The sequence below is a fragment of the Macrobrachium rosenbergii genome, chromosome 48 (assembly GCF_040412425.1).
Source record: "Macrobrachium rosenbergii isolate ZJJX-2024 chromosome 48, ASM4041242v1, whole genome shotgun sequence".
Classification (NCBI taxonomy): domain Eukaryota; kingdom Metazoa; phylum Arthropoda; class Malacostraca; order Decapoda; family Palaemonidae; genus Macrobrachium; species Macrobrachium rosenbergii.
Window position 1 is genome coordinate 11,205,502 of NC_089788.1, and position 15,000 is coordinate 11,220,501.

A 15,000-nucleotide genomic window follows, 5' to 3' on the forward strand; every position below is an offset into this window, starting at 1 on the left:
TTGAGAGGGCTGACACCTGCCAAAGCTTGTAACAGGTAACATTGTCACATCAGATGCTTCTTACCATTTGTCCCACCCGAAGTCTTGACGTAAGGGGGAAAAAAATCCAGGTTTGACAGAGCCATTTCATTTGAATTGAATGTTAGCTCACTGTGTGGGATTTCATAATTCAGGAGGTATTAATTCAAGTGCTTGAAGTGTCGGACTTCGTCGAGCCTTATTCAGAGAATTATCAGAAACTTTGAATGTCTTAAATTTCACTTCATTCGACCAGAAAGATTTTATGTGAAAGAATTCAATTTCGGAGAAGTGTAATGTTACATGATGAAATTATTATTATTATTATTATTATTATTATTATTATTATTATTATTATTATTATTATTATTATTAACTCTTGTGTTGAGAATAAAGACTGCTGTAAACGCGCTGTTAATGTATTTCTCTTTACTAAAATAATGAATATTGGTCAATTATTATCCAATATTATTGTTGAAGAGGAGAGAATTACAAGGAAAACTGAGAACACTCAACAAAATTAACTCAAAAGATGCAGCCAACCTATATAACAGTAGTTGTTAAAGAGAGGGTCTACTTCCTTCTTCGTATTATCATTATTATTATTGTTATTTCTTATTAATAATAATATTGTTAAAAAATACTCATAGTAGCACGAGTCTTAACATGGAGAAACCGATCCACAGTTTTGTATATGTACATATGTTTAAAGATAAATGTACATGTACATAATTGTTGATTTGTTTCTTAAATAATATTGTTATTATTATTTAACATATCCTCATTAACACGAAAATACGAAAAGAAAAATAAAACTATTGCCAATAGAAGCATAGTAATCCAGTCGCAAAGCGTGTCGCAGAATGCCAGTGACATACAATACACATAGATGTTATTGAATGCCTTGACCTTGAGGTTAGCAGGCACTGTAGGGAGACAGGGATATTTAGTGGAACTTGGGGGTGTCCAGGGGGCATTTTCCCGAGACGTAACCGAGTACCGGAACCTTTCCCTGAAAAAAGCGGGACGCCATATCTTAAAAACTAACCATATTATTTTCTTGAAAATAATCTCATTACCTTTCCCACACCCAGACTACTCTTGAGATACCAATCTAACCTAACCTAACCCAACAAAACCTAACCTGACGTAACCTAGGGGCATGGCAAAAAAAAAAAAGAAAAAGAAAACGGCGTTGGTGCAATACAAGCATACATCTCAGGCATTTGCGTCCAGGGGGTGGCGAAGCCCCGCGGCCAGGTCAGGGCACGGCTCCCTAAGTTAGGTTAGGGAGGTAAGGTCAGGTTAGGTCAGGATACGGCATTCTAGGAAAGGTTCAGATTTCTCGCGCCTACCCCTGTCTCCCCTTCTCTGCATCGGCTCCCAACTTGAATAATTACACCACCACAAGGAGTCTTTGTTGACAGTAGGTTCGAGCAACGGGATTCCCGTATTTGGCTCGCCAAGACATTTATTTACACACCCCCTTCAGCGACTGGTTTGGCAAACGTTTGCCTTATTTATAGAACGTAAGATCGCTTTGTGGCGGTAACCTTTTATAGTTTACTTGCAGAACGTCGTCTCTGTTAATAGCAGTTTGTTTTGAGCGAGGCGTCGTTTCTCGAGCGTGAAAGCTATTAAAGACTCGTGGCTGTTGGATAAGTTTTTGCATGTGCAAAGTACGCTATGTTCTTTTGAATTTTTTTTTTTTATATTTCGTTATCATTAAACGTCTCTCTCTCTCTCTCTCTCTCTCTCTCTCTCTCTCTCTCTCTCTCTCTCTCACAGATGCTTATTGCGTTTTATATGATTGGATTTTTTTCCGACAGAGCTCTAAAAAGAAAAAAAAAATTTTTTTTCGGCTAATAAATACCGCCATTGTATTTAAACTAAAATTTTACTGTAAAATAACGCCATTTAATTTTAGCTAAAATGTTAAACAAAAACCGCCAAAGGTTTTACTAAAAAATACCAGCATTTTATTTAAACTAAAATTTTACTTTAAAATACCGCCATTTAAACTGAAATTTTACTAGAAAATACCGCCATTTTATTCAAGCTAAATTTTTCATTAAAACCGGCCATTTTATTTAAACTAAAATTTTCATTAAAAACCGGCATTTTATGTAAACTAAAATGTTAATGAAAAATACCCCCATTTAAACTAAAATAAAAAAAAAAAAAAAAAAATACCGCAATTTTATTTAAGCTAGAATTTTAATTAAAAACCGCCATTTTGTTTAAACTAAAATGTTAATTTAAAGCCGCCATTTTATTTAAACTAAGATTTTACTAAAAAATACTGCCATTTAAACTAAAATTAAAAAAAAAAATACCCCAAATTTATTTAAGCTAAAATTTCTTTAAAAACCGCCCATTTTATTTAAACTACAATTTTTATTAAAACTCTCCATAACATATTGCGGTGGTCATTAGCATTCACAGAAACTCACAAGTCCAGTCCTGTGAGCAGCTATTTCTTAAGTGCGTAAATGAATATGTAAATGAGTATGTAAATGAGAACGAATCCAACTTGGAGTACTACGCGATGTAAGAACTTCAATTGAAATTTATGACATCAAGGAAGCAAAAACTAGCGATGAAAGGAAAAGGGGTTTTACGCATTAATATTTTTGCGAGATTTCTTGGTCTCGCAGTTTTTCTTCGAAGATTCTAGAAATGTTTTTCAAGTGGACGAGTAAGAGGTTGCGTGGTGGTTCCGATAAATAATGATAATAATAATAATAATAATAATAATAATAATAATAATAATAATAATAATAATATTATTATTATTATTATTATTATTATTATTATTATTATTATTATTATTATTATTATTACCTCCCAGTTACATGATACAGTCACCAATTTATTAATAACAACATCAATAATAATTTAAACAACACCAACGCTCGTAAATTTTAGTTATAATTTTAAGTCGACAAGTGATGGTTTGGCTCAGTATTATTATTATTATATTATTATTATTATTATTATTATTATTATTATTATTATTATTATTATATCCTAGATAGTTAATACTTTCTCCCGTTTACCAAAGTTTGTATTAATAATAATAATAATAATAATAATAATAATAATAATAATAATAATAATAATAATTAGATTTTTGTCGATAAAATATTATTATTATTATTATTATTATTATTATTATTATTATTATTATTATTATTATTATTATTATTAACACTTTCGCCCCTTTATTAACGTTTGCATTAATAACAATAATAATAATAATAATAACAACACCAGCGGTCGTAGGTTTTAGCTATATATTCAAGTCGATAAGTAATGGTTTGGCTCATTTTCCCCATTTATTAACATATCTACCAATAATAATAATAATAATAATAATAATAATAACGCACTGGAACGACAAAGGCCACTGGCATCCGGAGTAGACGTCAATAATGGCACTGAAGAGTGACAATGGCCTTCACACCGGCTCGCTGTGCGTGCCCTGCCCATTGTGGGAATGTAATTTGGCACCATGCAACAGGGTCGCGACGACGCTTCTCTTCGTGCCCTCCGAGAGGGGAGCCACGGCATTTTCTCCTCAGTCACGATTTATGGAGTGTGCTGGTCACATCACCGTAACATAGCAGTGGTGTCTTGCATCTATGTTGAGTTAGGAAGGAGGGAATTTTCCGCCCGCGAGGAGAGGGCTGAATGCGTGGTAGGTTTTTTGAAAATTTTGTTTTGTGTTCAAATTGTTTTTTTTTTTTTTTATTCGGATACTACTACCTTGTGTGTTTTATTTGCAATGACGTGTTTCATTTAGTGACTAGGTTTTCTCTGTGTTCAAGTTTTTTTTTTTATTCGAATACTACCTTGCGTGTTTTATTTGCAATGACGTGTTTCATTTAGTGACTAGGTTTTCTGCGTGTTCAGTGTTTTTTTTTTTTATTCGGATACTACTACCTTGCGTGTTTTATTTGCAATGACGTGTTTCATTTAGTGACTAGGTTTTCTCCGTGTTCAGTATTTTTTTTTTATTCGGATACTACCTTGCGTGTTTTATTTGCAATGACGTGTTTCATTTAGTGACTAGGTTTTCTCCGTGTTCAGTGTTTTTTTTTTATTCGGATACTACTACCTTGCGTGTTTTATTTGCAATGACGTGTTTCATTTAGTGACTAGGTTTTCTCCGTGTTCAGTGTTTTTTTTTTATTCGGATACTACTACCTTGCGTGTTTTATTTGCAATGACGTGTTTCATTTAGTGACTAGGTTTTCTCCGTGTTCAGTGTTTTTTTTTATTCGGATACTACTACCTTGCGTGTTTTATTTGCAATGACGTGTTTCATTTAGTGACTAGGTTTTCTCCGTGTTCAGTGTTTTTTTTTTTATTCGGATACTACCTTGCGTGTTTTATTTGCAATGACCTGTTTCATTTAGTGACTAGGTGTTTCTCCGTGTTCTGTTTTTTTTTTTATTTGGATACTACCTTGCGTGTTTTATTTGCAATGACGTGTTTCATTTAGTGGCTAGGTTTTCTCCGTGTTCAGTTTTTTTTATTCGGATACTACTTTGCGTGTTTTATTTGCAATGACGTGTTTCATTTAGTGACTAGGTTTTCTCCGTGTTCAGTTTTTTCATTCGAATACTACCTTGCGTGTTTTACTTCCAATGGCGTGTTTCATTGATTTAGTGACTGGTTTTCCTCCCTTCGCTTGCTTGCGTCATCGTTTTTTTTTAGTGGTTTTATGTCATGCTTTGTAAAGTTTAACTTGCTTTTACTGAAAGGATGGAGAGTTCCCTTTCTTCCCCCTGAAAAGACAAACGCCAATAAATAAGAAAATCAGTTAACATTATAAAAAAACATTTTACATTTCAGCCTTCGCGTTTCCGTCGTGACTAAATCTCCAATGTTAGAACTGTTCATCATATGCTCAAAGCACTGATATGTTCAAATTGGCACTCAGTATGGCATATCTAGGCCAGTGGTGTCGTTGACGTAATGTGACATGGTAGGGGTTTTCTGAGAAGTACATGTTAATTGTTACTCTTGTAAATCCTCTCGCGTCTCGGTTTTTATGCCAAGACGGATGTGGCGTGTTTTGTAACTGTGATTATCTGGGGTGTAGTTGTAAGCATGTAGCTTTCTTGTGAAAGTCTTGAGCAGTACTTCGATCTCACCAAATCAGTGTGCATTCGACAGGCTTTGAATTCGTAATATCTTGAATCCTTAATACGTTTGGATACATTCTGAACGAAAACTTTTATAATGCGCATATCTGGATTTGAAGTTTTCATCTGAAAACGTTTAAAAACATTGCGGAATCGAGAAGTTAGGTCATGTTGAGGACCGTTGCATGTACTATCTATAGTTGCCTGTTTGTTTTCATTGTCTAGTGAATGACTTTTAAGTCTTTCTCTTAATTCAAAACATATTTTGTTTTAGATATAATCTTCCGTTACAACTCACGTTTGTGTGTGTGTGTGTGTCTTTATGGTTGCTCCAGAGACCAAGTGATCCATCATACAATTCCTAATTACACTGTCAAGTTATTAGCAAGTTTTGCCTTCAAATGTCATTTTCCTGAGTCATCCTTAGACAATTATAATTTAATAACAATTGGAATCTTGGAGGTGGTAATTATTGTGATGATCCTGTTAAAAATGATTTCGTCGACTAGGTTGCTGTTGGTTTGTCGCGTTAGAAATGTACAGTTTCATATGAACGCATCGTCTCTTAGTTTTAATGTCCAGCTTCATATGAACGCAGTGTCACTAATTTGAATGTCCAGTTTCATATGAACGCAGTGTCTATAATGTTAATGTCCAGTTTCATATGAACGCAGTGTGTCTGATATTAATGTCCAGTTTCATATGAACGCAGTGTGTCTGATATTAATGTCCAGTTTCATATGAACGCAGTGTCTCTAATTTTAATGTCCAGTTTCATATGAATGCAGTGACTCTAATTTTAATGTCCAATTTCATATGACCGCATTGTCTCTAATTTTAATGTCCAGTTTTATATGAACGCAGCGTCTCTAATTTTAATGTCCAGTGTCATATGAACACATTGTCTCTAATTTTAATGTCCAGTTCCATATGAACGCATTGTCTCATTTTAATGTCCTGTTTTATATGAACGCAACATCTCTAATTTTAATGTCCAGCTCCATATGAATGCAGTCTCTGATTATAATGTCCAGTTTCATATGAGCGCATTGTCTCTAATTTTATTGTCCAGTTTCATATGAACGCAGCATCTCTAATTTTAACGTCCTGTTTCATATGAACGCAGCGTCTCTAATTTTAATGTCCAGTTCCATATGAACGCATTGTCTCTCATTTTAATGTCCAGTTTTGTATGAACGCAACATCTCTAATTTTAATGTCCAGCACCATAATTTTAATGTCAAGCACCATATGAATGCAGTCTCTAATTTTAATTTCCAGTTTCAAATGAGTGCATTGTCTCTAATTTTAATGTCCAGTTTCATATGACTGCATTGTCTCTAATTTTAATGTCCAGTTTCATATGAACGCAAAGTCTCTAATTTTAATGTCCAGTTTCATATGAACGCATTGTCTCTAATCTTAATGTCCAGTTTCATATGAACGCATTGTCTCTAATCTTAATGTCCAGTTTCATATGAACGCAACATCTCTAATTTTAATGTCCAGTGTCATATGAACGCATTGTCTCTAATTATAATGTCCAGTTTCACATGAACGCAGTGACTCAAATCTTAATGTCCAGTTTTATATGAATGCATTGTCTCTAATTTTAATGTCCAGTTTCATATGAACGCAGCGTCTCTAATTTTAATGTCCAGTTCCATATGAACGCATTGTCTCTCATTTTAATGTCCAGTTCCATATGAACGCAACATCTCTAATTTTAATGTCCAGCTCCATATGAATGCAGTCTCTAATTTTAATGTCCAGTTTCATATGAACGCATTGTCTCTAATTTTAATGTCCAGTGTCATATGAATGCAGTGTCTCTTTATTTTAATGTACAGCTTCATATGATTGCAGTGTCTCTTAATTTTGATATCCAGTTTCATATGAACGCAGTGTCTCTAATTTCAATGTCCAGTTCCATATGAATGCAGTGTCTCTAATTTAATGTCCAGTTTCAAATGAACGCTGTCTCTTAATTTTAATATCCAGTTTCATATGAACACATTGTCTCTAATTTTAATGTCCAGTTTCATATGAACGCATTGTCTCTCATTTTATTGTCCAGTTTCATATGATTGCAGGATCTCTAATTTTAATGTCCAGTTTCATATGAATGCAGTGTCTCTAATTTTAATGTCCCATTTCATATGAACGCACTGTCTCTAATTTTAATGTCCAGTTTCATATGAATGCAGTGTCTCTAATTTTAATGTCCAGTTTCATATGAACGCAGTGTCTCTAATTTTAATGTCCAGTTTCATATGAACGCAGTGTGTCTAATTTTAATGTCCAGTTTCATATGAACGCAGTGACTCTAATTTTAATGTCCAATTTCATATGACCGCATTGTCTCTAATTTTAATGTCAAGTTTCATATGAACGCAGCATCTCTAATTTTAATGTCCAGTGTCATATGAACACATTGTCTCTAATTTTAATGTCCAGTTCCATATGAACGCATTGTCTCATTTTAATGTCCAGTTTTATATGAACACAACATCTCTAATTTTAATGTCCAGCTCCATATGAATGCAGTCTCTAATTTTAATGTCCAGTTTCATATGAGCGCATTGTCTCTAATTTTATTGTCCAGTTTCATATGAATGCAGCGTCTCTAATTTTAATGTCCTGTTTCATATGAATGCAGAGTCTCTAATTTTAATGTCCAGTTCCATATGAACGCATTGTCTCATTTTAATGTCCAGTTTTGTATGAACGCAACATCTCTAATTTTAATGTCCAGCACCATAATTTTAATGTCCAGCACCATATGAATGCAGTCTCTAATTTTAATGTCCAGTTTCATATGAGTGCATTGTCTCTAATTTTAATGTCCAGTTTCATATGAATGCAAAGTCTTTAATGTCCAGTTTCATATGAATGCATTGTCTCTAATCTTAATGTCCAGTTTCATATGAACGCATTGTCTCTAATGTCCAGTTTCATATGAACGCAACATCTCTAATTTTAATGTACAGTTTCATATGAACGCATTGTCTCTAATTTTAATGTCCAGTGTCATATGAACGCATTGTCTCTAATTTTAATGTCCAGTTTCATATGAACGCAAGTGACTCAAATCTTAATGTCCAGTTTTATATGAATGCATTGTCTCTAATTTTAATGTCCAGTTTCATATGAACGCAGCGTCTCTAATTTTAATGTCCAGTTTCATATGAACGCAGCGTCTCTAATTTTAATGTCCAGTTCCATATGAACGCATTGTCTCTCATTTTAATGTCCAGTTCCATATGAACACAACATCTCTAATTTTAATGTCCAGCTCCATATGAATGCAGTCTCTAATTTTAATGTCCAGTTTCATATGAACGCATTGTCTCTAATTTTAATGTCCAGTTTCATATGAACGCATTGTCTCATTTTAATGTCCAGTTTCATATGAACGCAGCATCTCTAATTTTAATGTCCAGTTTCATATGAACGCAGTGACTCTAATTTTAATGTCCAGTTTCACATGAACGCAGTGACTCTAATTTTAATATCCAGATTCATATGAGCGCAGCATCTCTAATTTTAGTGTCCAGTTTCGTATGAAAGCATTGTCTCTAATTTTATTGTCCAGTTTCATATGAACGCATTGCCTAATAATTTTCATGACCAGTTTCATATGAATGCAGTGTCTCTAATTTTAATGTCCAGTTTCATATGAATGCAGTGTCTATCATTTTAATGTCCAGTTTCATATGAATGCAGTGACTGTAATTTTAATGTCCAGTTTCATATCAACGCAGCATCTCTAATTTTAATGTCCGGTTTCATATGAACGCATTGTCTCTAATTTTAAGTTCCAGTTTCATATGAATGCAGTGACTCTAATTTTAATTTCCAGTGTCATATGAACGCATTGTCTCTAATTTTAATATCCAGTGTCATATGAAAGCAGCGTATCCAGTTTTAATGTCCAGTTTCATATGAACGCATTCTCAAATTTCAATGTCCAGTTTTATATGATTGCAGCGTCTCCAGTTTTAATGTCTAGTTTCATATGAACGCATTGTCTCTAATTTTAATGTCCAGTTTCATATGAATGCAGTGTCTCTAATTTTAATGTCCAGTGTCATATGAACACAGTCTCTCTAATTTTAATGTCCAGTTTCATATGAATGCATTGTCTGTAATTTTAATGTCCAGTTTTTTTATGAACACAGGATCTCGAATTTTAATGTCCAGTTTCATATGAACCCAGCATCTCTAATTTCCATGTCCATTTTCTTCTGAACGCAGTGTCTCTAATTTTAATTTCCAGTTTCATATGAATGCAGCATCTCTAATTTTAATGTCCAGTTTCATCTGAATGCAGTGTCTCTAATTTTAATGTCCATCTTCATATGAACGCAGTGTCTTTAATTTTAAGTCAGGCCATTTCCAAGGAAACCAAATATATAGAATATAGAGTTTCCAGTAAATTTGACTTCAGAGTTTTTATTTTTATTTAATTTTATTTATTTATTTATATATTTTTTACTTCTCGCACGTCATTAACATTTGGGCAATATGTGCTAGAACACTTGGACTGCAAAGTGTAAATAAAACTACAAGAATCGCCGAATTTTTATAAAGGAGTTATGGATCCACAATGTTTAGCTTTTGCTTTCATGGTGACAACACTTCTGTTCCAAACCTTTTGCAGGGACCTTACTCTGCAGATACCGTGAATTACCTTTTCCCTCGTCTTCATGTCACCATATACATTTGCTCTACAATACTTATATATATCAGTCACACCCGTAGGGGAGTAGTACCGTCAGCGCACCTCATACGATGCACTGCAGGCATTACTTTAGGTTCTTTGCAGCGTCCCTTCGGCCCCTAGCGGCGACCCCTGTCATCCCTATTACTGTACCTCCGTTCATATTCCTTTTATTCCATCTTACTTTCCATCCTCCCCTAACAATTGATTCATGGTGTAACTGCAAGGTGTTCCAACTCTTACACCTTTCAAACCTTTTTACTGTTAATTTCCATTTCTGCGCTGGATGACCTCACAGGTCCCATCGCTTGGCCTTTGGCCTAAATTATACATTCAGTTCTATTCTAAATCAATCACAGCCGTTCTTCAACCACCTGTACTAACATTCTTCAACCACCGTTCTTTAACCTAACATTCTTCAACCACCGTTCTTCAATCACCTGTACTAACATTCTTCAACCACCGTTCCTTAAACTAACATTCTTCAACCACCGTTCATCAACCACCTGTACTAACATTCTTCAACCACCGTTCTTTAAACTAACATTTTTCAACCACCGTTCTTCAACCACCTGTACTAACATTCTTCAACCACGGTTCCTTAAACTAACATTCTTCAACCACCGTTCTTCAGTCGCCTGCACTAGCATACTTCAACCACCGTTCTTCAACCACCTGTACTAACATTCTTCGCAACATGTTTTCCCATTATCTTACCTTTGCTAACATTCACTTTCAACTTCTTCCTTTTACAACCACTTTCAAACGCTTACCAGTCTTTGCAGCTTCTCTGCACTAGCACCGTTAATACTGTGTCGTCAGCAAACAAAGGCCACTCTACTCTCTGCTCATGACCCTGAACCTGGCCCTCAGATCTCATGGCCTTTCTGGGAGGAAAGGTTCGTGGAAAGGTTCTTCGTGGTTCCACTAATTAATTTGGGTCTCAGTGCCATCCTTCCATCCCTTCCTTCCCATGACCTCTTTCATAAAGAGACAAGTTATATGCTCGAAATGGTATTATTATTATTATTATTATTATTATTATTATTATTATTATTATTATTATTATTATTATTATTATTATTATTATTATTATTATTCAGAAGAAATGTTATCTTTTTAACGTTTCCGCAAAAGTTACATTTATTTCTTGGTTCTAGTTGCAGTCAAATGAGTTAATATTAACATATTTCAATGCAGTTACGGAACTTTGAGAACGGAACTTTGAGAGAGAGAGAGAGAGAGAGAGAGAGAGAGAGAGAGAGAGAGAGAGAGAGAGAGAGAGAGAGAGAGATCTGAGCTCATGATTGACAGAGTTCCCGTAGATTTCAGATTTGTCTCCTGGTTCTAGTTGCGGTCAAATTGCTGTATAGTCACCATTAAGATATTTCAGTACGATTGCGGAGCTTAGAGAGAGAGAGAGAGAGAGAGAGAGAGAGAGACCCACCTGAACACATGAGTGATCGAGTTTGAAACCAAATCTTGAGAATGAGAGACTTATAATATATTGAAGGAATACCTCATTTAATGCCTGAACGAAGAGCTGATATTGATATTCAATAGACCACACGCTAACATAAAAAAAAACAAGCAAAAATGAACTGGGTGCCAATGTAAAAGGCTCGTTGTCATGTTACTTTTCAATGCTCATTATTGTGTTCTGTTGACTCACTCTCATTTGACATTGCGTGTAATCCTTGTGTTCATTCTCTCTCTCTCTCTCTCTCTCGGACTATTGTTCAATGTGTACGACGAGTTTTAAAAATTTAATTAGTTTTATGTGACCGTTGTTTTTATGGTGTATTTTTATACTTTGTTGCGTCTGTCCTTTGCTGGTTCTCTTTTGACGTTTATTGGGTCGTTACTTTTTTTTTGAAAGGTCATGGTTTTGTTGTTGCAGCTATTTTAAGGTCATTTCGTACTTTCGACCAAAGTTATTGAGTACTTAGAAATATTGCGAACTTTTAAGTAAGTATACCTTAGTTTTAACAGACCATTGAGCTGATTAACAGCTCTCCTAGGGCTGGACCGAAGGATTAGACTTATTTGACGTGGCTAAGAACCAACTGGTTACTTAGCAACGGGACCTACAGCTTATTGTGGAATCCGAACCACATTATAGCGAGAAATGAATTTCTATCACCAGAAATAAATTGCTCTAACTCTTCATTAGCCGGCCGGAGAGTCGAGCTCGGGCCTAACGAGTGCAAGGCCACAACTCTACCGACTCGCCCAACGAAGAGCTCGCGAGCTTTTATTAGTTGTAGGCTACACTTGAAGGCTAAACTCTAATAGCCTAAAAATGAGTGACACGTATTCTCGATAACTAGATATTTGGTGTTTGGGGTAGGTTGCTTAAAACATATTCTCATAATATATATATATATATATATATATATATATATATATATATATATATATATATATATATATATATATATATATATTATCTATATATATACATATATGTATATATATATATATGTATATATATATATATATATATATATATATCTATATATATACATATATGTATATATATATATATATATATATATATATATAATATTTATATATAATGTATATATATAGTGAATATATACAGTATATATATATATATAAAATATATTTATATATATTTATATATATATATATACATACAGTAGTTATCTATTTATTTATTTGTAAAATACACGCATGCCAATTGCATACATACCTACACACACACACACACACACACACACACACACACACACACACACACACACACACACATATATATATATATATATATATATATATATATATATATATATATACATTTTTATATATATATATATATATATATATATATATATATATATATCTGCAGATTGTGTATATATGCAAGAATAACATGTATGTAAGCTAATATTTATGCAAGAAAGTTTTGCATATTTTTCTGTAGATATATACTCGGCAAATCAATACAAATACCCAAATTTATACGGGTATATATGCATATATTTTGGATATTTGTAGTTCTTTTTTAAGCTTATTGCATGAATCAAGTCTTTAACTGCGTTCCAGACAGTAAGGAATACAACTTGCGAACTTTGTCTTTAATTGATTTTGAAATATGTGATTTAATGTCAGATAAAAACTAAAATGAAGGGGATTCGGAATATAGAATTGGGTGATGGGAAAATTTAAAATAGAGTGAAAAAATGTCACGATTGAATAACAAAGTAATGACGTCATCAGTTTTCTGTTCGAGGGGGTCGCCATTCGAGAGTAGGGAAACAATTACAACACTGGTACTACCTCCAACATTTATTTTTCATTTCATTCCTTTTACTGTACCTCCGTTCATATTCTCTTTCTTCCATTTTACTTTCCACCCTCTCCTAGCAGTTGTTTCGTAGTGCAACTGCCAGGATTCCTCCCGTTACACCTTTCAAACCTTCTCCACTCCGTTTTCCTTTTCAGCGGTGATGAGTGACCTCATGGGTCTTAGCGCTTGATCTTTAACCTTTTTTTTTTATTTCGATTTCAATGTTATATTCTTGCTTTTATCTCTTCTATTTTTTTTTCATATATCATTTGGAAGTGAAGCTGTGAAGTCTGAAATAAAGTAAAGGAAGAAATTTAGTTCCTTTCCTCTTCAGTGAGTTAAATAATACCGGTTACCTCATCCCTAAATCTGGTTTCTCTCTTGTGGGGACGAAATCGTACACTGTTTCTTTGACAAAGAACCGCTCGTTTGTCATTCCCCCTTTCATTACTGATATTTATGCAGTTTTTGTCGATTTTTGCCTAAATATACAGTAGATTTCCTGGTCAGTAGGCTACTGCCTGAGGGTGTGTTGGCTGCGTCTTTGATATACTGTAGAACCGCTTTTTTTGTCATTCCCACTTTTATTATTGATATTTATACAGTTTTTGTCGATTTTCGCCTAAAGACAGTAGATATCTTGGGCCTTCTGTTTATACACGAAGAAATGTAGGCTTCTTCATACACGTACTGTATGTCTCTTTCTTCCTTATTGTGAGAAGAATACAGCCTTGTGGAGTGTGGCAGGTCTGCTAGGGTCGATAAAAATCAAGTTTCATAATGTCCCAAAAGCTGAGGTGGGCCAGGTCGTGTGCAGGGCCAGGATTGAGTAGCAACGCCATTGAGTCGACAGGCAGTGAGTGGTAGGTCGATAACAGAGTGGTCTCGTTACAATGCTCCCTGATTGAAGACCACGTGACTTGGTTGAGATGGGTTGAAGCCCACTTTCTTGGAGCGCGTTTTGAGAACCGTTAGACCCGTGAGCCAATGGTATATTATATAATAATAAAAAATATATATATATATATATATATATATATATATATATATATATATATATATATATATAATTAAAACTGGATTGCATCTAGAGAGATTAAGTATACCTTAGTTTAACCAGACCACTGAGCTGATTAACAGCTCTCCTAGGGCTGGCCCGAAGGATGACTTAATTTACGTGGCTAAGAACCAGTTGGTTACCTAGCAACGGGACCTACAGCTTATTGTGGAATCCGAACCACATTATAGCGAGAAATAAATTTCTCTCACCAGAAATACATTAATGTAATTCTTCATTGGCGGGCCGGAGACGCGAACTCGGGCTCAGCAGAGTGCTAGCCGAGAACTATATCAGCCCGGCCAACAAGGAACTATTAATTGTATTAATGCGCATAAGTTTGTGTAAATGATAATGTTTAATGTATATATATATTATATATATTGTTAAAGATTTCCACTCTTCCCTCGTCGGGCAGCTAGGAATTAATTTATTCAAGGAATAATTTCACCTTTCATTTGACTGTTGGGCCAAGAAAACATGGCGGGCGAGGTAGACCAAGCGTATTTTGACCTCATGTAGGGGAAAAGCCCCACCTCAGTTGACGTGGGGTAATACAGTAGCAACCCCCTTCACCCCCATCACGCAATATGTAGGAGCGGCACGTCTGTTAGGGGATGGGAGGCGATTCCAGGCTGTGAGATAAATAGGAACTTAACCTCTAAGTACTTAATCATAAGACCCAATTTTCTCCACTCTCCTGCTGGCTGTATGACTTTTGCAGATCGACCTAGGC

The 15,000-nt window shown here is 34.6% G+C and overlaps 1 protein-coding gene across 11 annotated transcripts in view; it reads left to right on the forward strand.

Moving 5' to 3' along the window:
• The window catches only part of LOC136831258 (organic cation transporter protein-like), a 214,002-nt gene that overhangs the window by 46,593 nt on the left and 152,409 nt on the right, over positions 1–15,000 (forward strand). For 2 of the 11 annotated variants that reach the window (XR_010850817.1, XM_067091340.1), the window contains exon 1: positions 3,551–3,718. The exons of the other annotated variants lie outside the window; for them this stretch is intronic. The gene's annotated coding sequence lies outside the window, so the exon portion shown is untranslated. Of the gene's footprint in view, positions 1–3,550; positions 3,719–15,000 lie in introns of those variants that run through there. 11 annotated transcript variants of the gene reach the window in all.